We start from the raw sequence: 27,933 nt of genomic DNA, 5'->3' as shown, positions 1-27,933 counted from the left end.
TTTGCTCTAGTGAAAAAAGTTCAAGTGAAAAATATTAGCTCACAGGCCTGGGCTCTGAATTTTTAATACATCTGTTGTCCAAGTTCTTAGCCCACCGCTGCCCACCTGTTGTCCTGAGAAACGGACAAAGCAAGCCCAACACTCCTTTGGAGCTATATGCCCTCTTCCTGTACTCAACTTCCACAGGTAATGCTTGACTGAAGACAAGCACGCAGAAACAAAGAAACAAAGAGAAGGATTAGGATCACACAAACCTCAGAAACTGATAATAGAAACAACCGGTGAGTATTCCTAAAATGGGAATGAATCTAAAACAATGTACTATGAAAAAGAAATATTTAATACTTATACAGCTAATTGTGTATCATTAGGCTGTACCAGGGCACTGTTACCTGTATTATTTAATCTGTACAACTTTATGAAGAAATTCATGCATGGCCTGAATAACTTTCCAAGATCATACAAGTATGGAAAGACACAGCTGGGATTTAAACCCAAGCAGTCTATGTGCCTTAATCTACATGCTAAATCAGATTTCCAGAAATGACAAATACTGAAATTTTGAAAAAAATCTCGATGGTATAGCATTAACACAATGCAGAATAGATGACTGGTAGGCAGGCTGGAGAAGGTGTACAGAATGAGAATAGCAAAGTTTTCCAGAATTGATAAAAGGCACAGAATTCATTCAAGAAGCAGCGTACCCTGAACAAGAGAAATAAAAATACATATCAAACTGAAACAAAAAATCAGAAACTGACATTATACTTGCACTGAAACAACAGACACTAAAGAATATTCTCTATAAATAATAGAGATAAATCACTGTTGAAACAGAGCAGGACCCTATGGTCCTTGCCCCCACCCCCCACCCCATGTCCTCAGCCTGCCTTTTGTCTGTGGAAAAACTTTAGCCAAAGAATAAGTTTAATCAGAGTGCAGAAACAAAGGAAAACAGTCAAAGGAGACCAAATAATAATAGTCATTAAGCATAGCCAAGGACCTTTACTTCCTCCTTAAGGGCTACAGATAATATTCTGAGCCATATCCTGTGAGCTGTCTTACAGATACTGAAACCTCCACCAGGTAGAAGAAGTTACCTACATGATGACCAGGCTGTAGCCATGACATAAACTGCCACAATTCCAAGAATTGGCCTCAAAGAAATGGAAACAAACTGAACGTGGAACTGAAGATTAACTGTACCTAAAACAATCAAGATGACACTGGTCAGGCCACTGATGACCAATTTCAAGATGACTGTCAGAGCTGACTGTGCTGTTTCTGCACGTAGCCCCCTCCCTCTGTCTATATACGCTCTTGCCCCCTGATTGTCGGCAGGGGCAGTCAGCCTTTGGACTGGCATCTGCCCTCCCCACCAGTTGCCAGCCTCCAAAATAAAGCAACATTTCCTTTCCTACCAACACTTGTCTCTCGAGAATTGGCTTTCAAGCAGCAAGCAGCCAGACCTGGGTTCAGTAGCACTGTGAAGGCTTTAGAGAAAAATCAGCATGCTCAGATAAGGTTTATTAAGTTTTTACAATTTAGAATGATGAGTTATAAATGTGAACACTTATTATTTTTCTAAAAATTAACATATTTAAATGTTCAGAATAGACGGAAAGCTTGACTAGTGCAACGTTGTCATTCCTACTCACTCCACCCCCAAATTAACATTTCGTTTTTAGATTTTCTGTAACTCTAATCAAAATGTCAATGAGATTTTCTTTTGTAGCATAACAAAATGATTCTATAACTTATCTGGAAGTCAAAAATGGACAAAAATTGCACATGCCAATATTTAAAAATAATGAAAGGTGAGCATAATTAAAACAAAAAAATTAAATATGGCAGTGCCTATCAGTATTGAGAACTTATCCAAGAATTTATCCAACAGAAATACTTCAAGTATACCTGTATATACTATATGACTGTGGATTTTTTTCCTGCAGAATTACTTGGAGAAATGTCTTAACAGAGTAAGAGTTAATATATGGAACATCCATACCATAAAATACTGTCCTGCAGTTGAGAATGAAGTAGTTCTGAATATACTAACAAGGGAATACTATCTGATATATATATTAAGTAAATTAAAAAAATTTTTAATGTATCATCCTGTTTGTTATAGAACAAAATTATAAGTGGCTAGAAAAATATCTGGAAGGATATACCAGAGTATGGAAGAGTCTCCACATTTTCAAAATATTTATTTCTGTGTTGCTTAAGTGTTTTTCACCAAGCACATACTGCAATCATCATTTAAAAGGATAGATGAAAAAAATACTGTGTAAGAATGCTGAAATATAGGCAGAAACAAGTCTCAGAAATTTTTTTCTGAGACAGTTAATTCAACAGATGTAAGGTATAGGCCTTCCAAAACACCATGAGGAAGAAAAAAGCCAAAAAGGACATGTGATCAATTCAGGAAAGAAGGGGGAAGTAGAAGAAAGCAAAAGAAATTGGTTCAGTTCTATTAAAGATAAGACTGAATTTTTTAAAATTAATTCAACTGTATGTTTTCCACAGGGAAGACTTCTAAAAGTAACACAGGAAGGCTAAAAATAAATGGATGGTGACTAGCTGGGAATTATGCTAAATGAAAAAAGCTAATCCTAAAAGGTTATATACTGTATGAGCCCATCTGTATAACAATTTTGAAATGACAAAATTTTAGAAACAGGACAAACTGGAGTGGAGGTGGGAAGAGAGCAGGCAGGTGATGGATATAGTTATAAGAAGGCAACAGGAGGGGTCCTTGTGGGTTTTGTCTTGACTAGTGGTTGATACTCAAACTTCCAAAAGGGGCAAAACTGTATACAACTTAATACACATCTGGGGAAATCTAAATAAGATTTGTGGATCACATCAATGTTAATACCCTAGTAGTAATAGTACAGTATCATCTGCAAAATGCTACCAGTGAGGGAACTGGGAAAAGTGCAAGAAATCTCTCATTTCTTACAGAACAGAGTGTGAATCTACAATTGTTTCAATAAAAGTAATAAAATTTAAAAATGAATGGGTGGCACCACAAAGGTTTAAATGAAAAACAAAGGCAATACTAAATGTACAGAAGGCTATGGAGCAACTAGAACTCTCATGCACTGCTGGTGGAAGTATAAACTGATTCAACCACTCCAGATAACTACGTATATCCATTCCTAGGAATACACCCAACAGAAATGCATTTGTACATTCACACACACAAAAAATGATTAAAGGTTCATGGCAGCATGTTTATGATAGCCAACAATGACTATCAATAGTAGAATGGATAAATAAACTGTATACTGACACGAGAATGAACAGATTACTGCTTTATGCAACAGCATGAACAAATCACACAAACATGATACTTAAAGAAGCTAGACCCAAAAGAGACACACACTCTGTTTCAATTTAGATAAAAATGTGCTTCTCAGCAAAGGAAACCATAAACAAAAAGACAACCTATGGACTGGGAGAAAATATCTGCAAATGATGCAACCGATATGGGCTTACTTTCCAAAATATACAAAGAGTTCATACAACTCAACAACAAAAAACAAACAACCCAACTGAAAAATGGGCAGAAGACCTAAATAGACGTTTCTCCAAAGAAGACATACAGATGGCCAAGAGGCACATGAAAAGATGCTCAACATCACTAATTATTAGAGAAATGCAAATCAAAACTACAATGAGGTATCACTTCACACTGGTCAGAATGGCCATCATCAAAAAGTCTACAAACAATAAATGCTGGAGGGGGTGTGGAGAAAAGGGAACCCTTTTAACATTGTTGGTGGGAATGTAAACTGGTGCAGCCACTATGGAAGACAGTATGGAGGTTCCTCAAAAAACTAAAAACAGAACTACCATATGACCCAGCAATCCCACTACTGGGCATATACACAGAGAAAACCATAATTCAAAAAGATACATGCACCCCAATGTTCATAGCAGCACCATTTACAATAGTCAAAACATGGAAACAACCTAAATATCCACTGACAGATGAATGAATAAAGAAGATATGGTAAAATGGAATACTACTCACCCATAAAAAAAGAATGAAATAATGCCATTTGCAGCAACATGGATGGACCTAGAGATTATCATACTAAGTGTAGTTAAGTCAGAAAGAGAAAGACAAATACCTTATCACTTTTATGTGGAATCTAAAATACAACACGAACATATCTACAAAACAAGAATAGACTTACAGATATAGAGAACAGACTTGTGGTTGCCAAGGGAGAGGGAAGGTTGGGCAGTTTGGGATTAGTAGATGCAAACTATTATATATAGGATGGATAAACAACGAAGTCCTACTGTATAGCACAGGGAACTATATTCAATATCCTTTGATAAACCGCAATGGAAAAGAACATGAAAAAGTATACATGTGTATAACTGAATCACTTTGCTGCACAGCAGAAATTAACACTGAAAATCAACTCTACTTCAGTAAAATTAAATATATATATACACTCGAAAAATAAAAACAAAAAAAGTGCTTCTGATTAATATTAAGTCACAATACTGACTACCCTTCTTAATTATGTGAAAATTCAAGATGTACACTTATGTTTATTTAAAAAATACATAAAATGAAAGAAATATACCATGCAGCTATTAAAAAAACAAGAGAGCCAAGACTGAAATGAATGAGACAAAATTCAAGACAAAATACATTAAATGATACCAACAAGAGTATTTTAAGATGATAAAAAATGCAAACCTCCAAGAGAGAACAGTCACAAATTTAATTTTGTGAACTAACCTATTAAAGCTGGATTTGAATTCATAATTGAATTTGTGGTTAAGAACTCTCCTACAAAAAACTTCAGGCCTAGAAGACTTCACTGGTAAGTTCTAACAAACATTTAAGGAAAAAATAATAGCAATACCATACAAACTCTGAAAATGGAGAGGAAACACTTAGCAATCATTTATGAGGCCAGAATTACCCTCATACCATGTCAGACAGACATTACAAGAAAACTACAGCCAATATCCCCTTATGAACACATATATAAAAATGCTGGAAGTATTAGCACATCAAATTCAGCAATATGTAAAGAGGATAATTCAGATTCTACACACACACAAAATAATAAATTCAGCAAAGCTGCAGGATACAAAATCAACATATAAAAATCACTTATGTATAGAGTAAACATACCTCAACATAATAAAGTCCATTTATTAAAAACCCACAGCTAACATCATACTAAATGGTGAAAACCTGAAAGCCTTTCCTCTAAAATCAGAAATAAGACAAGGATACCCACTCTTGCCACATCTCTTTAACGTAGTATTAAAAGTCCTAGCCACAGCAATCTGATAAGAAAAAGAAAAGGCATCCAAATTGGAAGAGAAGAAGTAAAACTGTCACATTTCCAGATGACATGATACTATATATAGAAAACCCTAAAATCTCCACCAAAAAAATTAGAATAAATTCAGTGAAGGTACAGGATACAAGGTTAATATACAGAAATCTGTTGCTTTTCTATACATTAATAACGAGCTATCAGAGAAAGCAAGAAAACAATCCCATTTAAAATTGCATTAAAAATAATTAAATAGCTAGGAATAAACTTCACCAAGGAAATGCAAGACCTATACTGTGAAAACTATGAAACACTGATGAAGGAAAATGAAGATGATACAGAGAAATGGAAAGATATCCGGTGCTCTTGGGTTGGAAGAATTAATATTGTTAAAATGTCCATACTACCCAAAGCAATCTATAGATTTACACAAAAGACCCCAAATTCCCAAAGCAATTTTGAGAAAGAACAGAGCTGAGGTATCATGCCCCCTGACTTCAGACTACACTACAAAGCTACAGTCATCAATACAGTATGGTACTGGTAGAAAAACAGACACATAGATCAATGCAACAGAATAGAGAGCCCTGAAATAAACCCATACACTTACAGTCAATCTATGACAAAGGAGGCAAGAAAATACAATAAGGAAAGGACAGTCTCTTCAATAAGTAGTGCTGAAAAGACTGGACAGCTACATGTAGAAGAATGGAAATAGAACATTTTCTCATGCCATATACAAAAATAAACTCAAAATGGTTTAAAGACCTGACACCATAAAACTCCTAGAAGAAAACAGGCAGAACATTCTTTGACATAAATTGTAGCAATATTTTTTTGGATCTTTCTAAGGCAAAGGAAACAAAAGCAAAACTAAACAAATGGGACCTAATTAAACTCAAAAGCCTTCGTACAGCAAAGGAAACCAGCAATAAAACAAAAAGACAACCTACTGAATGTGAGAAAATATTTGCAAATGATACAACTGATAAGGGGTTAATATCCAAAATATATAAACAGCTCATACATCTCAATATCAACAAAGAACCTAATTTTAAAATGTGCAGGAGACCTGAATAGACATTTTTCCAAAGAAGACATACAGATGGCCAACAGGCACATGAAAAAATTCCCAACATTGCTAATCATCAGAGAAACGCAAATTAAAACTACAACAAGATATATAGCCTTACAGCTGTCAGAATGGCTATCATCAAAAAGACAACAAGTAACAAATGTTGTGAGGATGTGGAGAAAGGGAACTCCAGTATACTGTTGGTGGGACTGTAAACTGGTGCAGCCACTGTGGAAAACAAGATGGAGGTTCCTCAAAAAACTAAAAACAGAACTACCATATGATCCAGCGATTCCACTGTTGGGTATATATATGAAGAAAATGAAAAGAGTAATTCAAAAAGATACATGCACCCCAGTGTTTATAGCAGCATTCTTTACAACAGCCAAGATATGAAAGCAATCTAAGTGTCCATCAATGGATGAAGGGATAAAGAAGATGTGGTATGTACATACAATGGGATACTAGTCTGCTATAAAAAAGAATTTTGCCATTTGCAGCAACGTGGATGGACCTGGAGGGTATTATGCTTAGTGAAATAAATCAGGAAAATAAATACTGTATATTATCACATATATGTGGAATCTAAAAAATAAAATGAATGAATATAATTTTTTTTTTTACTTTAGAAAGTCAAAGGATCTATTTTAAAAGCTCTTGTTACTAATAAACTAAGCAAGTCGAAAAATAAAGTAAATCTACAAAATCTAGTGTGAAATATCAGGCAATTAAGAATTGGAAATCGAAAGTTTGAAAAGTAGTATTTACAAATGTTATAAAAAATGAAATACCTAAGGATAATGTTGGCAAAATATGTGAAAACCTATAGACCGAAACACAAACACTGTTTAGCAAACATTAAGAAGACCTAAATAGAGCTTCCCTGGTGGCACAGTGGTTAAGAATCCGCCTGCCAGTGCAGGGGACACAGGTTCGAGCCCTGGTCCAGGAAGATTCCACATGCTGCGGAGCAACTAAGGCTGTGCACCACAACTGCTGAGGCCTGTGCACCTAGAGCCCATGCTCCGCAACAAGAGAAGCTACTGCAATGAGAAGCCTGCGCACCACAACAAAGAGTAGCCCCTGCTCGCCAAAAATAGAGCAAGCCTGCACAAGGCAACAAAGACCCAACGCAGCCAAAAATAAATAAACTAACTAAATAAAATCAGTTTAAATTAAAAAAGAACACCTAAATAAATGGAGAGCTATATCATACTTGTGAATTGGAGTTGTCAATACCAAATGTATCTATAGATTAAACACTATCCCAAGCAAAATCCTTGTAAGCTTTTATACTGCAAACTACAAAACATGCTGAAAGAAATAAAAGGAGACACAAACAAATGGAAAGACATCCTGTATTCACGGACTGGAAGAGTTAATAATGTTAAATACTCCATACTACCCGAAGTGATCTACAGAATCAATGCAATCTCTATCAAAATCCCAATTGCATTTTTTGCAAAAATAGAAAAGTCTATCCTAAAATTCATATGGAATCTCAAGGGACCCTGAAGAGTCAAAACAACCCTAAGAAAGAACAAAGCTAGAAGCTTCATGCTTTCTTATTTCAAAACATACTACAAAGCTACAATAATCAAAATAGTGTGGTACTGGCATAAAGACAAACATATAGACCAATGGAACAGAACAGAGAGCTCAGAAACGAACATTCACATATATGGTCAAATGATCTTCAACAAGGGTGCCAACATTACACAATGGGGAAAGACTACACATTTTTCCACGTCATGAAGCTTTCCCCTATGCTTTCTTCTTGGAGGTTTATAGTTTCAACTGTTATACTTAGCTCTTTAATCCATCTGAATTGATTTTTGTATATGGTTAAAGTAAGGATCCAATTTCATTCTTCCGTATGTGGATATCTAGTTTTCCCAGCAACACTTGTTGAAGAGAATATTCATTGAGTTTGGCAATGATTTCTTGGCTAGGACACCAAAGGCACAGGCAACAAAAGCAAAAACAGACAAATGGGACTGCAGTCATCCCTAAGTATCCTAAGTGGTTTGGTTACAGGAGCCCCTGTGGATACCAAAATCCACAGGTGCAAAAGTCCTTTATATAAAATGGCATAGTATTTGCATGTAACCTATGCACATACTCCCATGTACTTTATTTTTTTTTTGAATTTTATTTGACTTCATTTAATACAGCTGGTTCTTATTAGTTATCTATTTTATACATACTACTGTATATACGCCAATCCCAATCTCCCAATTCATCCCACCACCACCACCACCACCCACTCCGCTTCCCCCCTTGGTGTCCATATGTTTGTTCTCTACATTTCTGTCTTTATTTCTGCCTTGCAAACAGGTTCATCTGTACCATTTTTCTTGATTCCACATATATGCGTTAATATACGATATTTGTTTTTCTCTTTCTTACTTACTTCACTCTGTATGATAATCTCTAGGTCCATCCACGTCTCTACGAATGACCCAATTTCATTCCTTTTTATGGATGAGTAATACTCCATTCTATACATGTCCCACACCTTCTTTATCCATTTGTCTATAGATGGGCATTTAGATTGCTTCCATGACCTGGCTATTGTAAATAGTGCTGCAATGAACATTGGGGTGCATGTGTCTTTCTGAATTACAGTTTTCTCTGGGTATATGCCCAGTAGTGGGATTGCTGGGTCATATGGTAATTTTATTTTTAGTTTTTTTAAGGAACCTCCATACTGTTCTCCACAGTGGCGGTATCAATTTACAGTCCCACCAACAGTGCAAGAGGGTTCCCTTTTCTCCACACCCTCTCCAGCATTTGTAGTTTGTAGATTTTCTGATGATGGCCATTCTGACTGGTGTGAGGTGATACCTCATTGTAGTTTTGATTTGCCTTTCTCTAATAATTAGTGATGTTGAGCAGCTTTTCATGTGCCTCTTGGCCAGCTGTATGTCTTCTTTGGAGAAATGCCTATTTAGGTATTCTGTGCTTTTGACTGGGTTGTTTGTTTTTTTAATATTGAGCTGCATGAGCTGTATATACATTTTGGAGATTAATCCTTTGTCCTTTGACTCATTTGCAAATATTTTCTCCCATTCTGAGTGTTGTCTTTTCATCTTCTTTATAGGTTCCTTTGCCATATAAAAGCTTTTAAGTTTCATTAGGTCCCATTTGTTTACTTTTGTTTTTATTTCCATTAATCTAGGGCTTTCTATCCTGTTCCATTGATCTGTATTTTTGTTTTTGTGCCAGTACCATACTGTCTTGATTACTGTAGCTTTGTAGTATAGTCTGAAGTCAGCAGTCTGATTCCACCAGCTCTGTTTTCTTCCCTCAAGATTGCTTTGGCTATTCGGGGTCTTTTGTGTCTCCATACAGATTTTAAGATTTTTTGTTCTAGTTTTGTAAAAAAAAAAAAAAAAAAAAAAAAAGCCATTGGTAATTTGATAGGGATTGCACTGAATCTGTAGATGTCTCTGGGTAGTATAATCATTTTCACAATATTGATTCTTCCAATCCAAGAACATGGTATATCACTCCATCTGTTTGCATCATCTTTGATATATTTCATCAGTTTTATAGTTTTCTGAGTGCAGGTCTTTTACCTCCGAAGGTAGGTTTATTCCTAGGTATTTTATTCTTTTTGTTGCAGTGGTGAACGGGATTGTTTAATTTCTCTTTCTGATCTTTCGTTGTTAGTGTATAGGAATTCAAGAGATTACTGTATATTAATTTTGTATCCTGCAACTTTACCAAATCCATTAATTAGCTCTAGTAGTTTTCTAGTGGCATCGTTACCATTCTCTATGTATAGTATCATGTCATTGGCAAACAGTGACAGTTTTACTTCTTCTTTTCCAATTTGTATTCCTTTTATTTCTTTTTCTTCTCTGACTGCCATGGCTAGGACTTCCAAAACTATGTTGAATAATAGTGGCGAGAGTGGACATCCTTGTCTCGTTCCTGATCTTAGAGGAAATGCTTTCAGTTTTTCACCATTGAGAATGATATTTACTGTGGGTTTGTCATAAATGGCCTTTATTATGTTGAGGTAGGTTCCCTCTATGCCCACTTTATGGAGAGTTTTATCATAAATGGGTGTTTAATTTTGTCAAAAGCTTTTTCTGCATCTATTGAGATGACCATATGGTTTTTATTCCTCAATTTGTTAATATAGTGTATCACATTGATTGATTTGCATATACTGAAGAATCCTTACATTCCTGGGATAAATCCCACTTGATCATGGTGTATGATCCTTTTAATGTGTTGTTGGATTCTGTTTGCTAGTATTTTGTTGAGGATTTTTGCATCTATATTCATCACTGATGTTGGTCTGTAATATTCTTTTTTTGTAGTATCTTTGTCACCATCAGGCTGATGGTGGCCTCGTAGAATGAGTTTGGAGTGTTCCATCCTCTGCAATTTTTTGGAAGAGTTTGAGAAGGATGGGTGTTACCTCTTCTCTAAATGTTTGATAGAGTTCACCTGTGAAGCCATCTGGTCCTGGACTTTTGTTTGTTGGAAGATTTTTAATCACAGTTTCAATTTCATTACTTGTGATTGGTCTGTTCATATTTTCTATTTTTTTCCTAGTTCAGTCTTGGAAAGTTATACCTTTCTAAGAATTAGTCCATTTCTTCCAGGTTGTCCATTTTATTGGCATAGTTGCTTGTAGTAGTCTCTTATGATGCTTTGTATTTCTGTGGTGTCAGTTGTCATCTCTCCTTTTTCATTTCTAATTTTATTGATTTGAGTTGTCTCCCTTTTTTTCTTGCTGAGTCTGGGGAAAGGTTTATCAATTTTGTTTATCTTCTCAAAGAACCAACTTTTAGTTTTACTGATCATTGCTATTGTTTTCTTTGTTTCTATTTCATTTATTTCTGCTCTGGTCTTTATGATTTTTTCCTTCTACTAACTTTAGGTTTTGTTTGTTCTTTCTCTAGTTCCTTTAGGTGTAAGGTTAGATTATTTGAGATTTTTCTTGTTTCTTGAGGTAAGCTTGTATTGCTATACATTTGGCTCTTAGAACTGCTTTTGCTGCATCCCATAGGTTTTGGATCGTCGTGTTTCTGTTGTCATTTGTCCCTAGGTATTTTTTGATTTCCTCTTTGATTTCTTCAGTGATTTCTTGGTTATTTAGTAATGTATTGTTTAGCCTCCACGTGTTTTTGTTTTTTATGTTTTTTTCCCTGTAACTGAATTCTAATCTGATAGCATTGTGGTCGGAAAAGATGCTTGATATGATTTCAATTTTCTTAAACTTACTGAGGTTTGATTTGTGACCCAAGATGTGATCTGTCCTGGAGAATGTTCCGTGTGCACTTGAGAAGAAAGTGTAATCTGCTGTTTTTGGATGGAATGTCCTACATATATCAATTAAATCTATCTGGTCTATTGTGTCATTTAAATCTAGGGTTCCCTTATTAATTTTCTGGCTGGATGATATGTCCATTGGTGTAAATGAGGTGTTAAAATCCCCCACTAGTATTGTGTTACTGTAGATTTCCTCCTTCATAGCTGTTAGCACTTGCCTTATGCATTGAGGTGCTCTTATGTTGGGTGCATATATATTTATAATTGTTATATCTTCTTCTTGGATTGATCCCTTGATCATTATGTAGTGTCCTTCCTTGTCTCTTGTAACATCTTTACTTTAAAGTCTATTTTATCTGATATGAGTATTGCTACTCCAGCTTTCTCTTGATTCCATTTGCATGGAATATTTCTTTCCTCCCCTCACTTTCAGTCTGTATGTGTCCCTAGGTCTGAAGTGGGTCTCTTGTAGACAGCATATATATGGGTCTTGTTTTTGTATCCATTCAACAAGCCTGTGTCTTTTGGTTGGAGCATTTAATCCATTCACGTTTAAGGTAATTATCGATATGTATGTTCCTATGACCATTTCCTTAATTGTTTTGGGTTTGTTTTTGTAGGTCCTTCTCTTGTGTCTCCCACTTAGAGAAGTTCCTTTAGCATTTGTTGTAGAGCTGGTTTGGTGGTGGTGAATTCTCTTAGCTTTTGCTTGTCTGTAAAGCTTTTGATTTCTCTGTCGAATCTGAATGAGATTCTTGCTGGGTAGAGTAATCTTGGTTGTAGGTTCTTCCCTTTAATCACTTTAAATATATCATGTCACTCCCTTCTGGCTTGTAGAGTTTCTGCTGAGAAATCAGCTGTTAACCTTAGAGTTCCCTTGCATGTTACTTGTCGTTTTTCCCTTGTTGCTTTTAATAATTTTTCTTTCTCTTTATTTTTTGTCAGTTTGATTACTATGTGTCTCAGCGTGTTTCTCTTTGGGTGTATGCTGCCTGGGACTCTCTGTGCTTCCTGGACTTGGGTGGCTATTTCCTTTCCCATGTTAGGGAAGTTTTTGACTATAATCTCTTCAAATCTTTTCTCAGGTCCTTTCTCTCTCACTTCTCCTTCTGGGACCCCTATAATGCGAATGTTGGTGCATTTAATGTTGTCCCAGAGATCTCTTGGGCTGTGTTGATTTCTTTTCATTCTTTTTTCTTTATTATGTTCCACAGCAGTGAATCCCACCATTCTGTCTTCCAGGTCACTTATCCGTTCTTCTGCCTCAGTTATTCTGCTATTGATTCCTTCTAGTGTATTTTTCATTTCACTTAGTCTATTGTTCATATGTGTTTGTTTGTTCTTTAATTCTTCTAGGTCTTTGTTAAACATTTCTTGCATCTTCTTGATCTTTGCCTCCATTCTTTTTCCGAGGTCCTGGATCATCTTCACTATCATTATTCTGAATTCTTTTTCTGGAAGGTTGCCTATCTCCACTTCATTTAGTTGTTCTTCTGGGGTTTTATCTTGTTCTTTCATCTGGTACATAGTCCTCTGCCTTTTCATTTTCTCTATCTTTCTGTGAAAGGGGATTTCATTCCACAGACTGCAGGATTGTAGTTCTTCTTGCTTCTTCTGTCTGCCCTCTGTTGGATGAGGCTATCTAAGAGGCTTGTGTAAGTTTCCTGATGGGAGGGACTGGTGGTGAGTATAGTTGGGTGTTGCTCTGGTGGGCAGAGCTCAGTAAAACTTTAATCTGCTTGTCTGCTGATGGGTGGGGCTGAGTTCCCTCCCTGTTGGTTGTTTGGCCTGAGGCAACCCAGCACTGGAGGCTATGGGCTCTTTGGTGGGGCTAATGGAGTACTTCCCAGAACTTCTGCTGCCAGTGTCCTTGTCCCCGGGGTGAGCCACAGCCGCCCCCCACCTCTGCAAGGGACCCTCCAACAACAGCATGCAGGCCTGGCTCAGTCTCCTATGGGGTCACTGCTCCTTCCCCCTGAGTCCCGATGTGCACACTACCCTGTGTGTGCCCTTCAAGAGTGAAGTCTCTGTTTCCCCCAGTCCTGTCAAAGTCCTGCAATCAAATCCCACTAGCCTTCAAAGTTTGATTCTCTGGGCATTCCTCCTCCCATTGCCAGACCCCCAGTTGGGAAGCCTGACATGGGGCTCAGAACCTTCACTCCAGTGGATGGACCTCTGTGGTATAATTATTCTCCAGTTTGTGAGTCACCCACCCAGCGGCTATGGGATTTGAATTTATTGTGATTGCGCCCCTCCTACTGTCTCATTGCAGCTTCTCCTTTGTCTTTGGATGTGGGGTATCTTTTTTGGTGAGTTCCGGTGTCTTCCTGTCGATTATTGTTCAGCAGTTAGTTGTGATTCCAGTGCTATCACAAGAGGGAGTGAGCACACATCCTTCTACTCCACCATCTTGAACCAATCTCCCCTCCCATATACTTTAAATCATCTCTAGATTACTTATAATACCCAGTAGAATGTAAATGCTATGTAAATAGATGTCAGCATGCAGAAAATTCAAGATTTGCTTTTTGAAACTTTCTGGAATTTTGGGGGAAGCTGTGGATACAGAGGGCTGACTGTACATCAAACTTAAAAACTTCTGTGCAGCAAAGGAAACAATCAACAGAGTGAAAAGGCAACCTACAGAGAAATATTTATAAACCATGTATCTGGTAAGTTAATACCTAAAACATATAAAGAATTCCTAGGGCTCAACAACAAAAAATAAACAACCTCATTTTTTAAATGTGCAAAGGTCTTGAACAGACATTTCTCCAAAGAAGATGTACAAATGGCCAACAAGCATATGAAAAGGTGTTCAACATCACAAATCATTAGGAAAATGCAAATCAGAACTACAATGAGAAATCACCTCACACCCATTAGGATAGTCACTATCAAAACAAAACAAAACAAAAACCAGAAAATAACTAGTGTTGGTGAGAATGTAGAAAAATAAGAACCCTCGTGCACTGTTGGCAGTAATGTAAAATGGTGCCGTCACTACAGAAGATAGTATGGAGGCTCCTCAAAAAAATTAAAAATAGAATTACAATGTGATCCAGCAATTACACTTCTGGGTATATATCCAAAGGAATTGAAAACAGAATCTCAAAGAGCTATCTGCACACCCATATTCCCAGCATCATTATTCACAACAGCCAAGAGGGAGAAGCACCCCAAGTGTCCAACAATGGATGAATGGATAAACAAGATAGGGTATACTCATACAATGGAATATTATCCAGCCTTAATAGAAGGGAAATCCTGCCATTTGTAGCAACCTTAATGAACCTTTAAGACATTATGCTGAACGTAATAAGCCAGCCACAAAAAAACAAATAAATACTGTATGATTCCACTTATATGAGGTATGTAAACTATGGAAACAGAAAGTAGACTGTGGTTACCAGGGGCTGGGGAGAGGAGAACAGGAGAGTTGTTCAATGAATAGAGAATTTCAGTTTTGCAAAATGAAAAAGTTCTAGAGATCTGTCACAGAACAATGTGCATACTGTTAACACTACTGTACACTTAAAAATGGTTAAGAAGGTAAGTTTTATGTTATTTATTTTTTCACACACACACACACAGAAAAACATCTGACACGCTTTTCCGTAAAAAGTGAGAAAGTGATTCTAAAATCTATATAGAAATATGCTGAAGACCAAGAATAACTAAAACAGTTTTGAAAAAGAACTAATATGTAAAGGAGGCAAAAATATACAGTGGAGAAAAGACAGCCTCTTCAATAAGTGGTGCTGGGAAAAATGGACATATACATGTAAAAGAATGAAATTAGAACACTCCCTAACACCATCCACAAAAATAAACTCAAAATGTATTAAAGACCTAAATGTAAGGCCTGACGCTATCAAACTCTTAGAGGAAAACATAGGCAGAACACTCTATGACATAAATCACAACAAGATCCTTTTTGACCCACCTCCTAGAGAAATGGATATAAAAATAAAAATAAACAAATGGGACCTAATAAAACTTAAAAGCTTTTGCACAGCAAAGGAAACCATAAACAAGACGAAAAGACAACCCTCAGAATGGGAGAAAATATTTACAAATGAAGCAACTGACAAAGGATTAATCTCCAAAATATACAAGCGGCTCATGCAGCTCAATATCAAAAGAACAAACAACCCAATCCAAAAATGGGCAGAAGACCTAAATAGATATTTCTCCAAAGAAGATATACAGAAGGCCAACAAACACATGAAAGGATGCTCAACATCACTAATCATTAGAGAAATGCAAATCAAGACCACAATGAGGTATCACCTCACACTGGTCAGAATGGCCATCATCAAAAAGTCTACAATCAATAAATGCTGGAGAGGGTGTGGAGAAAAGGGAACCCTCTTGCACTGTTGGTGGGACTGTAAATTGATACAGCCACTATGGAGAACAGTATGGAGGTTCTTTAAAAAACTAAAAATAGAACTACCATACTACCCAGCAATCCCACTACTGGGCATATACCCTAAGAAAACCATAATTCAAAAAGAGTCACGTACCACAGTGTTCACGGCAGCTCTATTTACAACAGCCAGGACATGGAAGCAACCTAAGTGTCCATCGACAGATGAATGGATAAAGAAGATGTGGCATATATATACAATGGAATATTACTCAGCCATAAAAAGAAATGAAATTGAGTTATTTGTAGTGAGGTGGATGCACCTAGAGACTATCACACAGAGTGAAGTAAGTCAGAAAGAGAAAAACAAACACCATATGCTAACACATATATATGGAATCTAAAAAACAAAAGAACAAAAAAAATGGTTCTAAAGAATCTAGGGGCAGGACAGGAATAAAGACACAGATGTAGAGAATGGACTTGAGGACATGGGAGGGGAAGGGTAAGCTGGGATGAAGTGAGAGAGTGGCATGGACATATATACATTACCAAATGTAAAACAGATAGCTAGTGGGAAGCAGCTGCATAGCACAGGGAGATCAGCTCAGTGCTTTGTGTCCAACTGGAAGGGTGCAATAGGGAGGGTGGGAGGGAGATGCAAGAGGGAGGAGATATGGGAATACATGTATATGTATAGCTGATTCACTTTGTTATACAGCAGACACTAACACACCATTGTAAAGCAATTATACTCCAATAAAGACGCTAAAAAAAAAAGAACTAATATGACTTATACTACCTGATTTCAAGACTTACTTCAAGGGCTTCCCTGGTGGCACAGTGGTTAAGAATACGGGTTCGAGCCCTGGTCAAGGAAGATCCCACATGCCGCGGAGCAATTAAGCCCATGCGCCACAACTACTAACCCTGAGCTCTAGAGCCCACGAGCCACAACTACTGAGCCTGTGTGCCACAACTACTGAAGCCCGCGCACCTAGAGCCCATGCTCCGCAACAAGGGAAACCACCGCAATGAGAAGCCCGCGCACTGCAACAAAGAGTAGCCCCTGCTCGCCACAGCTAAAGAAAGCCCGCGTGCAGCAACAGAGAACCAATGCAGCCAAAAATTAATTAATTAATTAATTAATTTAAAAACGAAAAAAGAAGACCTACTTCAAGATAAAGCTACAGTAATCAAGGCACTGATGTAACTGGCACAAGGACAGACATAAAGATCAACAGGTCACAGAAAATCCAGAAATAGACCAGTGATATAGTCAAGTGATTTTCAACAAAGTTGCCAAAATAATTCAATGGGAAAAGATTCCTCAATGCTGTTGGAACAATTGAATTCCCATTTAAGAAAAGAAGAAAAGCTTACTCTTATCTTGCAAAGTACACAAATATTAACTTGAAATAAATCACAGACCTAAACATAAAATATACAACTATAAAACATCTAGAAGAAAACACAGGATAAAAGCTCAACAACACTAATAATTAGAAAAATGCAAATTACAGGTACAATGAGATACCACTTCACACCCACCAGAATGGCAAAAATTAAAAGACTAACAATACCAAATGTTGGCAAGTATGTGGAGAAATGGGAACTTAAATGGTGCAACCACTTTGAGAATCAGTTTGACAGTCTCTCTCGAAAGTTAAACATTCACTTACTATACAACACAGAAATTTCACTCCTAACTAACCAAGAGAAAGGAAACATGTCCAGACAAAGACATGTACATGAATGTTACAGTAGCTTCATTCATAATAGCCATAAACTGGAAAAGCCCTAGAAGTTCATTAACAGTTAATGGATAAATATACTATGGTATATCCATGTAATGGAACACTACTCAACAATTCGAAGCAATGAATTACTGATATGTGCAATAAGATAAATGAATCCTAAGCATTCTGCTGAGTGAAGAAAGCCAGATACAAAAAGTATATACTGAAGGATTCCATTTATATCAAATTCTAGAAAGGCAAATATGATCTAGAGTGCCAAAAAGCAGATCAGTGGTTACATAAGGCCAGGGGTGGAAAAATATTGACAGTAAAGGGGATAAAAGAACTTTCTGGGATGATAATAACATTTATACCTTGATCATGATGGTGGATGCACAGGTATACATGTTTCAAAAACTCACCACACTGTATACTTAAAATGAGGAGATTTTATTATTTAAATTATACCTCAATAAATTTTATCCAAAAAAATAGATTATGGAGCTGTACTGCCCAATACAGTAGCCACAAGTGGCTATCTGAATTTAAATCAATCACAATTAAGTAAAATATTCATATCCCCAGTAACAGTAGCCACATTTCAAGTGCTCAATAACCACATGTGCCTAATGTTACTACAATGGTCAGTACAAAGAACACTTCCATCACAAAAAGTTCTACTGGATAGCAATGATACAGAGGATCTGAATTAGACAATTATCAATTTGATATCTATATCTATCTATATATTGATATACTGTAATATATCAATAATGTTGCAAAAAATAATTTTGCAACCAAAGAGAAGAAATACTTTTCCTTCAAATATCCATCGAAACTTTATAAAAAATTAGCCATATAAATTTTATAACAAACATACAAGGAAAATCTCTAACTCCCCAAAGAAACACCGTTTCACATTTGATCCCATGCAACAAAACTGGACACCCCTTTCCCAAAACACAACCTCAAAACTAATCAAACGATTTGCAAACTTTAAAAGTTTTTCTACCAACCTTTGGGTAAAAGTAGAAATGCAAGCTGAAAGTATATATTACTTAGAAATTGAAGATATGGAAAATACGGCAAAATCTAGGTAGTGAATACTTATTATTTGGTCAGTACCCCTTTTCTGGAAACTGTCCCTTCCACCACTATCCTCCTTATGATGTTGCTCCATTTATACACAATTCTACTCTCCACAGCTGGACAAATCTCAGCACTGCCCCTCATGCCTGCAGAGACTAGCACTGGGGTAGGCTCCTGGATCAGGTTGGGAGCCTCTGGGATTTTTGGAGTTGGCACTAGAGAGAAATGTCAGAATGGTCCCTTTCTGGTGGGTGAAACTGTAAAATGTAAAATTTGGGACCTACAGGTGTTCATGGTTTTCTAACACATGGAAAAGGCACACTGAGTATCACAGAAGGTGGATATTCAGAAGCCTTGGACCAGATAAGACAGTACCCAGACAACACTCAAGTCTCTGGTGCCAGTTTTTCCTGAGACTCACTTACAATAACTTTTAATAATTACCATTTCTGCTTAACCTAATTCAAGTTGAGTTTCTTTCAGTTGCAAATAAGGGTCCTGATATAACGTACCAAAACCAAAAATATACAGCCATTACCATGCTCAGAGAAAATTTCATAGCCTGAAATTAAACGAGTTCACTGCCATTTATTGAGTGGTGCTCTTTTAAGTACCTAACATGCATTAACTCATTTGATTCTTATAAGAATCCCATGAGGTTAAGTACTAGTATCCCATTTTGTACATAAGGAAAATGAGACACAGCAAGATTATATAGCCTCCCACAAGGTAACTCAGCTAATAAGTAATAAAACAGATTTAGACCCAGGCAGTCTGGTTCTTCAGTGCATATGCTCAACTACTAGATCATAGGGGCTCCCGTAAGTATGTTTCTTACTAAATAATAACTGAAAATAATGAAATTAAATTTGAATTAAATGCTGATGAATAAGAGAGTCACATAAGGAATTATAAATGGTTAAAAACCTTTAAAAGAGCTCAAACTCAATATTATACAAAGAAATGCAAACTGAGATTACTTCTCCCTTATTAGAATGAGAAAGATTAAGACTGCTAACACCCAGTAGAGGCAAGGATATGGGAAATAGGGACCCCATATAATGTTGAGAGGACAATTTGTCAGTATCCCTCAGTAACTGCAGCTTTAGGTAATTTATTCTACAGAAACATTCACATTAAGACTGCAAGACAGGGCGGAGTCAAGATGGCAGACTAGGAGGACATGGAATTTGCATCTCTGCACAACTAGAGCACCTACCAGGGACCAGTGGGGGACCATGGACACCTAAGGGGATGAGAGGAACCCACAGTGACCGGGTAGGACATGAGGTGTGTGGGGGAGGGCAGTGATGGGGGAGGAGAAGTGGAGGCGGGATGGGACCAGCACCCCTGAGGGGCGGCTGGGGGAGGGGAAGGGATCCCATGCCTGGAAGGGGGAAGGGGGAGACAACTGGGAGGGCAGAGGATCAAAAGGGAGCATGTCCAGGGTTTCCCCTGCCCACTTGGGCCCCCCGGGAGCCTGCAGAGATCCCGGTCCTGATCCTCTGCCCACCTAGGCCCCCTCTAGCCACGCGGGTCCTGGGAGATGGGAGGGAGGGAAAGGGGAGCAAAAGTAAAGGCCGGACCTCCGGGACCAGCACCCCTGAGGGGCGGCTGGGGGAGGGGAGGAGTTCCTACACCCAGCGGGACCCACCCACGGTTAGGGGTCCAGCGGCGACGGGGGAGACTGCTGGGGGTGGAAGAATGGAAAGGAACGCGGTCAGTGCTTTGCCTACCCATTTGGGCACTGGGGAGCCTGCTGCCCTTGTGGACATAATCCTCTGCCCTCAGGGCCTCCCTTCTGCTGCACAGAGCCCAAGCCCCAGCCCTACATGCCCACCCAGGGCCCTACATCTACACTCAGAGACACCCCCTGAGACCCCCTCCAATGAGCTGGGCCTAAACCCCACCCACACACCCTCACACAGGGCCCTACCTCCAAACTCTGGAACTCCACACTCCGGAGGCCCTCTGGATGTGCTGCCTCTCCCCTTGTGCACAGGTCCTAAGCCTAGGCCTTGCCCCCAAGGCCTTTGCCAGCTGTGTGGGTCTTGAGCCTAAGCCCCGCCCCATGCTTAAACTTAACCCACCCCCCCCCCCCGCAGGTCTCACCACAGCCTAAGCCCCGCCCCTAAGTTCCACCCCTGCATAAGCTCTGCCCCCATAGCCAAGGCTTTTTCTTTTTTTCTTCTTTTAGGTTGGTGTTCACTTCTACCTTGTTGTTGACTCCTTTATATTTTTATTTTTTTTAATCTTTTATTTTTCCAATTTTATTTTCTTCTTTATACTTTGTTATTGTTCACTCCTTTTGGCTTGTTCCCCCCACCCCTTTTTTTCTCTTTTTTCTGTTGTGGTTTTCTTTTACCTTGTGGCAGTTGTTTCAATTATATTTTTATTTTTCCTAATATATTTTTTATCTTTCTAAATTTATTTTATTATTTATTCTTTGTTATTGTACTACTCCTTTTTTTTCTTATTTTTTGCTGAACTGCACAGCTTGCGGGATCTTGGTTCCCAGCCCGGAGGTTGGGCCTGAGCTCCTGTGGTGGGAGTTACAAGTCCAAACCGATGGACTAACAGAGAACTTCAGACTCCAGGGAATATTAATCAGAGTGAGGCCTCCCAGAGGTCCTCATCTCGGCACCAAGACCAGCTCTACCCAACCACCTACAAACTCCAGTGCTGGACGCCTCAGGCCAAACAACAAGTAAGACAGGAATACAAACCCACTCATCAAAAAAAAAAAAAAAAAAAAAAGAAAAGAAACTACAAAAAAATGTTACAGACAAAGGAGCAAAGTAAAAACCTACAACACCAAATAAATGAAGACGAAATAGCCAACTGACTTGAAAAAGAATTTAAGAGTAATGATAGTAAAGATGATCCAAAATCTCGGAAACAGAATGGAGAAAATACAAGAAACGTTTAACAAGGACCTAGAAGAACTAAAGAGCAAACAAACAGTGAGGAACAACACAATAACTGAAATTAAAAATACTCTAGAAGGAATCAATAGCAGAATAACTGAGGCAGAAGAAAGGATAAGTGAGCTGGAAGATAAAATGGCAGAAATAACTGCTGTGGAGCAGAATAAAGAAAAAAGAATGAGAAGAAGTAAGGACAGTCTCAGAGACCTCTGGGACAACATTAAACACACCAACATTCAAATAATAGGGGTCCCAGAAGTAGAAGAGAAACAGAAAGGGTCTGAGAAAATATTTGAAGACATTATAGTTGAAAACTTCCCTAACACCGGAAGGGAAATAACCACTCAAGTCCAGAAAGCTCAGAGAGTCCCATAGAGGTTAAAGCCTAGGAGAAACACTCCAAGACACATATTAATCAAACTAGCAAAAATTAAATTTAAAAAATATTAAAAGTAGCAAGGGAAAAGCAAAAAATAACATACAAGGGAATCCCATAAGGATATCAGCTGATTTCTCAACAGAAACTTTACAGGCCAGAAGGGAGTGGCAGGATATATTTTAAATGATGAAAGGGAAAAACCTACAACCAAGAGTACTCTACCCAGCAAGGATATCATTCAGATTCGACAGAAAAATCAAAAGCTTTACAGACAAGCAAAAGCTATGAGAATTCAGGACCACCAAACTTGCCTTACAACAAATGCTAAAGGAACTTCTCTAAGTGGGAAACACAAGAGAAGAAAAAGACCCACAAAAACAAACCCAAATCAATTAAGAAAATGGTAATAGGAACATACATATCGATAATCACCTTGAATGTAAATGGATTAAATGCTCCAACCAAAAGACAGACTGGCTGAATGGATACAAAAACAAGACCCATATATATGCTGTCTACAAGAAACCCACTTCAGACCTAGGGACACATACAGACTGAAAGTGAGGGGATGGAAAAAGATATCCCATGCAAATGGAAATCAAAAGAAAGCTGGGGCTTCCCTGGTGGCACAGTGGTTGAGAGTCTGCCTGCCAATGCAGGGGACATGGGTTCGAGCCCTGGTCTGGGAAGATCCCACATGCCGCGGGGCAGCTGGGCCTGTGAGCCACAACTACTGAGCCTGCGCGTCTGGAGCCTGTGCTCCGCAACAAGAGAGACTGTGATAGTGAGCAGCCCGCACACCGCGATGAAGAGTGGTCCCTGCTTGCCGCAACTGGAGAAAGCCCTCGCACAGAAACAAAGACCCAACACAGCAATATAAACACAACACAAAAATAAATATAAAAGTAAAATTAAAAAAAAAAAAAGAAAGCTGGAGTAAGCAATACTCATATCAGATAAAATAGACTTTAAAATAAAGACTGTTACAAGAAGTAAGGAAGAACACTACATAATGATCAAGGGATCAATCCAAGAAGAAAACATAACAATTATAAATATTTATGCACCCAACGTAGGAGCACCTCAATTCATAAGGCAAACACCAACAGCCTTAAAAGGAGAAATCAGCAGTAACACAATAATAGTGGGGGACTTTAACACCCTACTTACACCAACAGACAGATCAGGCAGAAAATAAATAAGGAAACACAAGCTTTAAATGACACAATAGACCAGGTAGACGTATTAATATTTTCAGGACATACCACCCAAAAGTGGAAGAGTACACTTTCTTCTCAAGTGCACATGAAAAGTTCCCCAGAACAGATCACATCTTGGGTCACAAATTGTATCAAGTATCTTTTCCAACCACAACACTATGAGATTAGAAATCAATTACACACACACAAAAAAACTGTAAAAAACACAAATACAGGGAGGCTAAATAGTGTGCTGCTAAATAACCAGAGATTACTGAAGAAATAAAAAAATACCTACAAACAAATGACGAAGAAAACACGATGATACAAAACCTATGGAATGCAGCAAAAGCACTTCTAAGATGGAAGTTTACAGCAATACAATCCTACCTCAAAAAACAAGAAAAATCTCAAACAATCTAACCTTACATCTAAAGGAACTAGAGAAAGAAGAACAAACAAAACCCAAAGTTAGTAGAAGAAATCATAAAGATCAAAGCAAAAATAAATGAAACAGAAACAAAGAAAACAATAACAAAGATCAATAAAACTAAAAGTTGTTTGAGAAGATAAACAAAATTGATAAACCTTTAGCCAGACTCAGCAAGAAAAAGACAGGACGCAAATCAATAAAATTAGAAATGAAAACGGAGACATTACAACTAACACCACAGAAATACAAAAGATCATAAGAGACTACTACAAGCAACTATGTGCCAATAAAATGGACAACCTGGAAGAAATGGACAAATTCTTGGAAAAGTACAACATTCCAAGATTGAACCAGGAAGAATGAGAAAATATAAACAGACCAATCACAGGTAATGAAACTGAAACCGTAATGAAAAATCCTCCAACAAACCAAAGTCCAGGACCAGATAGCTTCACAGGTGAATTCTATCAAACATTTAGAGAAGAGGTAACACCCATCCTTCTCAAACTCTTCCAAAAAATTGCAGAGAATGGAACACTCCCAAACTCATTCTACGAGGCCACCATCAGCCTGATATCAAAACCAGACAAAGATACTACAAAAAAAGAAAATTACAGACCAACATCACTGATGAATATAAATGTAAAAATCCTCAACAAAATACTAGCAAACAGAATCCAAAAACACATTAAAAAGATTGTACACCATGATCAAGTGCTATTTATCTCAGGGATGCAAGGATTCTTCAGTATATGCAGAACAATCAATGTGATACACCATATTAACAAATCAAAGAATAAAAACCATATGATCATCTCAATAGATGCAGAAACAGCTTTTGAAAAAATTCAACACCCATTTATGATAAAAACTCTCCAGAAAGTGGGCATAGAGGGAACCTACCTCAACATAATAAAGGCCATATATGACTAACCAGCAGCCAACATCATTCTCAATGGTGAAAAACTGAAAGCATTTCCTCTAAGATCAGGAACAAAACAAGGAAGTCCACTCTCGCCACTATTATTCAACACAGTATTGGAAGTCCTAGCCACAGCATTCAGAGAAGAAAAAGAAATAAAAGGAATACAAATTGGAAAAGAAGAAGTAAAACTGTCACTGTTTTCGATGACATGATACTATACAAAGAAAATCTGAAAGATGCCACCAGAAAACTACTAAAACTAATGCATTTGGTAAGGTTTCAGGATACAAAATTAATGCACAGAAATCTCTTGAATTCCTATACACTAACAGTGAAAGATCAGAAAGAGAAATTAAGGAAACAATCCCATTTACCATCACAACAAAAAGAATAAAATACTTAGGAATAAACCTACCTAAGGAGGTAAAAGACCTGTACTCAGAAAACTATAAAACACTGATGAAAGAAATCAAAGATAACATAAACAGATGGAGAGATATACCATGCTGCTGGATTGGAAGAATCAATACTGTGAAAATGATTATACTACCCAAAGCAGGGTAGTTCAATGCAATCCCTATCAAATTACCTATGGCATTTTTCACAGAACTAGAACAAGAAATTTTACAATTTATATGGAAACACAAAACACCTGAATAGCCATAGCAATCTCGAGAAAGAAAAACGGAGCTGGAGGAATCAGGCTCCCTGACTTCAGACTATACTACAAAGCTACAGTAATCAAGACAGTATGGTACTGACACAAAAACAGAAATATAGATCAATGGAACAGGATAGAAAGCCCAGAGATAAAGCCATGCACATATGGTCACCTTATCTTTGACAAAGGAGGCAAGGATATACAATGGAGAAAAGACAGTCTCTTCAATAAGTGGTGCTGGGTAAAATGGACAGCTACATGTAAAAGAATGAAATTGGAACACACCCTAACACCATACACAAAAATAAACTCAAAATGGATTAAAGACCTAAATGTAAGGCCAGACACTATAAAACTCTTAGAAGAAAACGCAGGTAGAACACTCTTGACATAAATCACAGCAAGATCCTTTTTGACCCATCTCCTAAAGGGAAATAAAAACAAAAATAAACAAATGGGACCTAATGAAACTTAAAAGCGTCTGCACAGCAAAGGAGACCATGAACAAGACAAAAAGACAACCCTCAGAATGGGAGAAAATATTTACAAATGAAGCAACTGACAAAGGATTAATCTCCAAAATATACATGCAGCTCATGCAGCTCAATATCACAAAAACAAATAACCCAGTCCAAAAATGGGCAGAAGACCTAAATAGACATTTTTCCAAAGAAGACATACAGATGGCCAACAAATGCATGAAAAGATGCTCAACATCACTAATCATTAGAGAAATGCAAATCAAGACCAAAATGAGATATCACCTCACACCAGTCAGAATGGCTATCATCAAAAACTCTAGAAACAATAAATGCTCGAGAGGGTGTGGAGAAAAGGGAACCCTCCTGCACTGTTGGTGGGAATGTAAACTGATACAGCCACTATGGAGAACAGTATGGAGGTTCCTTAAAAAACTAAAAATAGAACTACCGTATGGGCCAGCAATCCCACTACTGGGGATATACCCTGAGAAAACCATAATTCAAAAAGAGACATGTACCACAATGTTCATTGCAGCACTATTTACAATACCCAGGACATGGAAGTAACCTAAATGTCCATCAACAGATGACTGGATAAAGAAGATGTGGCACATATATACAATGGAATATTACTCAGCCATAAAAAGGAACAAAACTGAGTTATTTGTAGTGAGGTGGATGGACCTAGAATCTGTCATACAGAGTGAAGACAGTCAGAAAGAGAAAAACAAATACCGTTAACGCATATATATGGAATTTAAAAAAGCAGTACTGATGAACCTAGTGGCAGGGCAGGAATAAAGATGCAGACGTAGAGAACAGACTTGAGGGCACGGGGTGGGGAAGGGGAAGCTGGGATGAAGTGAGAGTAGCACCGACACATATACACTACCAAATGTAAAACGGATGGCTAGTGGGAAGCTGCTGCTTAGCACAGGGAGATCAGCTCGGTGCTTTGTGATGACCTAGAGGGATGGGATAGGGAGGATGGGAGGGAGGCTCAAGTGGGAGAGGATATGGGGATATATGTATACATATAGCTGATTCACTTTGTTGTGCAGCACACAAACACTGTGGAGCATTTATACACCAATAAAGATGTGAAAAATAAATAAATAAATAAAAAAGAAAAAAAAAAAGAATTACCATATAACCTAGCAATTCAACTTCTGGGCATTTATCCAAACGAACTGAAAGCAGCAACTCAAAGAGATATTTGTATATCCATGTTCACAGCAGCATTATTCATAATAGCCAAAAGCTGGAAGGAAACCAAACATCCATTGATGGATGAATGGATAAACAAGATGTAGTGTACACATACAATGGCGTATTATTCAGCTTTAAAAAGGAACGAAATTCTGACACAGGCTACGATGTGGATGAACCTCGAGGACATTATGCTAAATGAAATAAGCCAGACACAAAAAGACAAACACTGTATGGTTCCACTTATATGAGATATGTAAAATAGTCAAATTCATAGAAACAAGAAGGTATAGATAGTTTCAGTTTTGGAAGAAGAAAAAATTCTGAAGACTGGTTACACAATAGTGTAATACACTTAAAAATGGTTAAGACAGTAAATTTTATGTGTATTTTACTACAATTAAGAAAAGATGTATTTAAATAATTAATGCCTGCATCTAATTACAGATTTCCCCAAATCTGGTATACCTGTCTCTCTGATGAGCTGGGTAAGGTTAGGACATAAGTCCCAGTTTATTATCACCCCCATCAACCATCAACTCACTCTCAGACTACACTCCACTACACCTCCACTGTAGTGGAATTTTGCCTCCGCTATAACTGATCCAGACCAGAAATGAGGCAGTCTAAAGATTTCTGGGAAATAAAAACAAATAGAAAGGGGCCCACATGTGCACACTTCCTTAAAGACTTTTAAGCTTTTTTACTTACTGTTTAACAATAATTTAGTTTAACTGTAAAAGTACACTACTGGCATAACAAACAAAATTAGAGTAAATAAATGTAAATTCAGCAAAAAAAAAAAAAATTAATTAAAAAAAAAAGGAATA

The 27,933-nt window shown here is 37.6% G+C and overlaps 1 protein-coding gene and 1 long non-coding RNA gene across 8 annotated transcripts in view; one reads left to right on the top strand and one right to left on the bottom strand.

Annotated features, from left to right (window-relative positions):
* The window catches only part of WDSUB1 (WD repeat, sterile alpha motif and U-box domain containing 1), a 72,944-nt gene that overhangs the window by 7,052 nt on the left and 37,959 nt on the right, over positions 1-27,933 (bottom strand). The gene's annotated exons all lie outside the window — the stretch shown is intronic.
* The window catches only part of LOC309630284, a 34,800-nt gene extending 6,867 nt beyond the window's left edge, over positions 1-27,933 (top strand). Inside the window, exon 2 of the long non-coding RNA XR_014245561.1 lies at positions 187-27,933. This is a non-coding gene — a long non-coding RNA (uncharacterized lncRNA). The remainder of the gene's footprint in view (positions 1-186) is intronic.

Source organism: Balaenoptera borealis, assembly GCF_965194805.1.
Source record: "Balaenoptera borealis genome assembly, chromosome: 6".
In the NCBI taxonomy this organism is placed as follows: Eukaryota; Metazoa; Chordata; class Mammalia; order Artiodactyla; family Balaenopteridae; genus Balaenoptera; species Balaenoptera borealis.
This window is presented reverse-complemented; position numbering and strand designations above follow the sequence as displayed.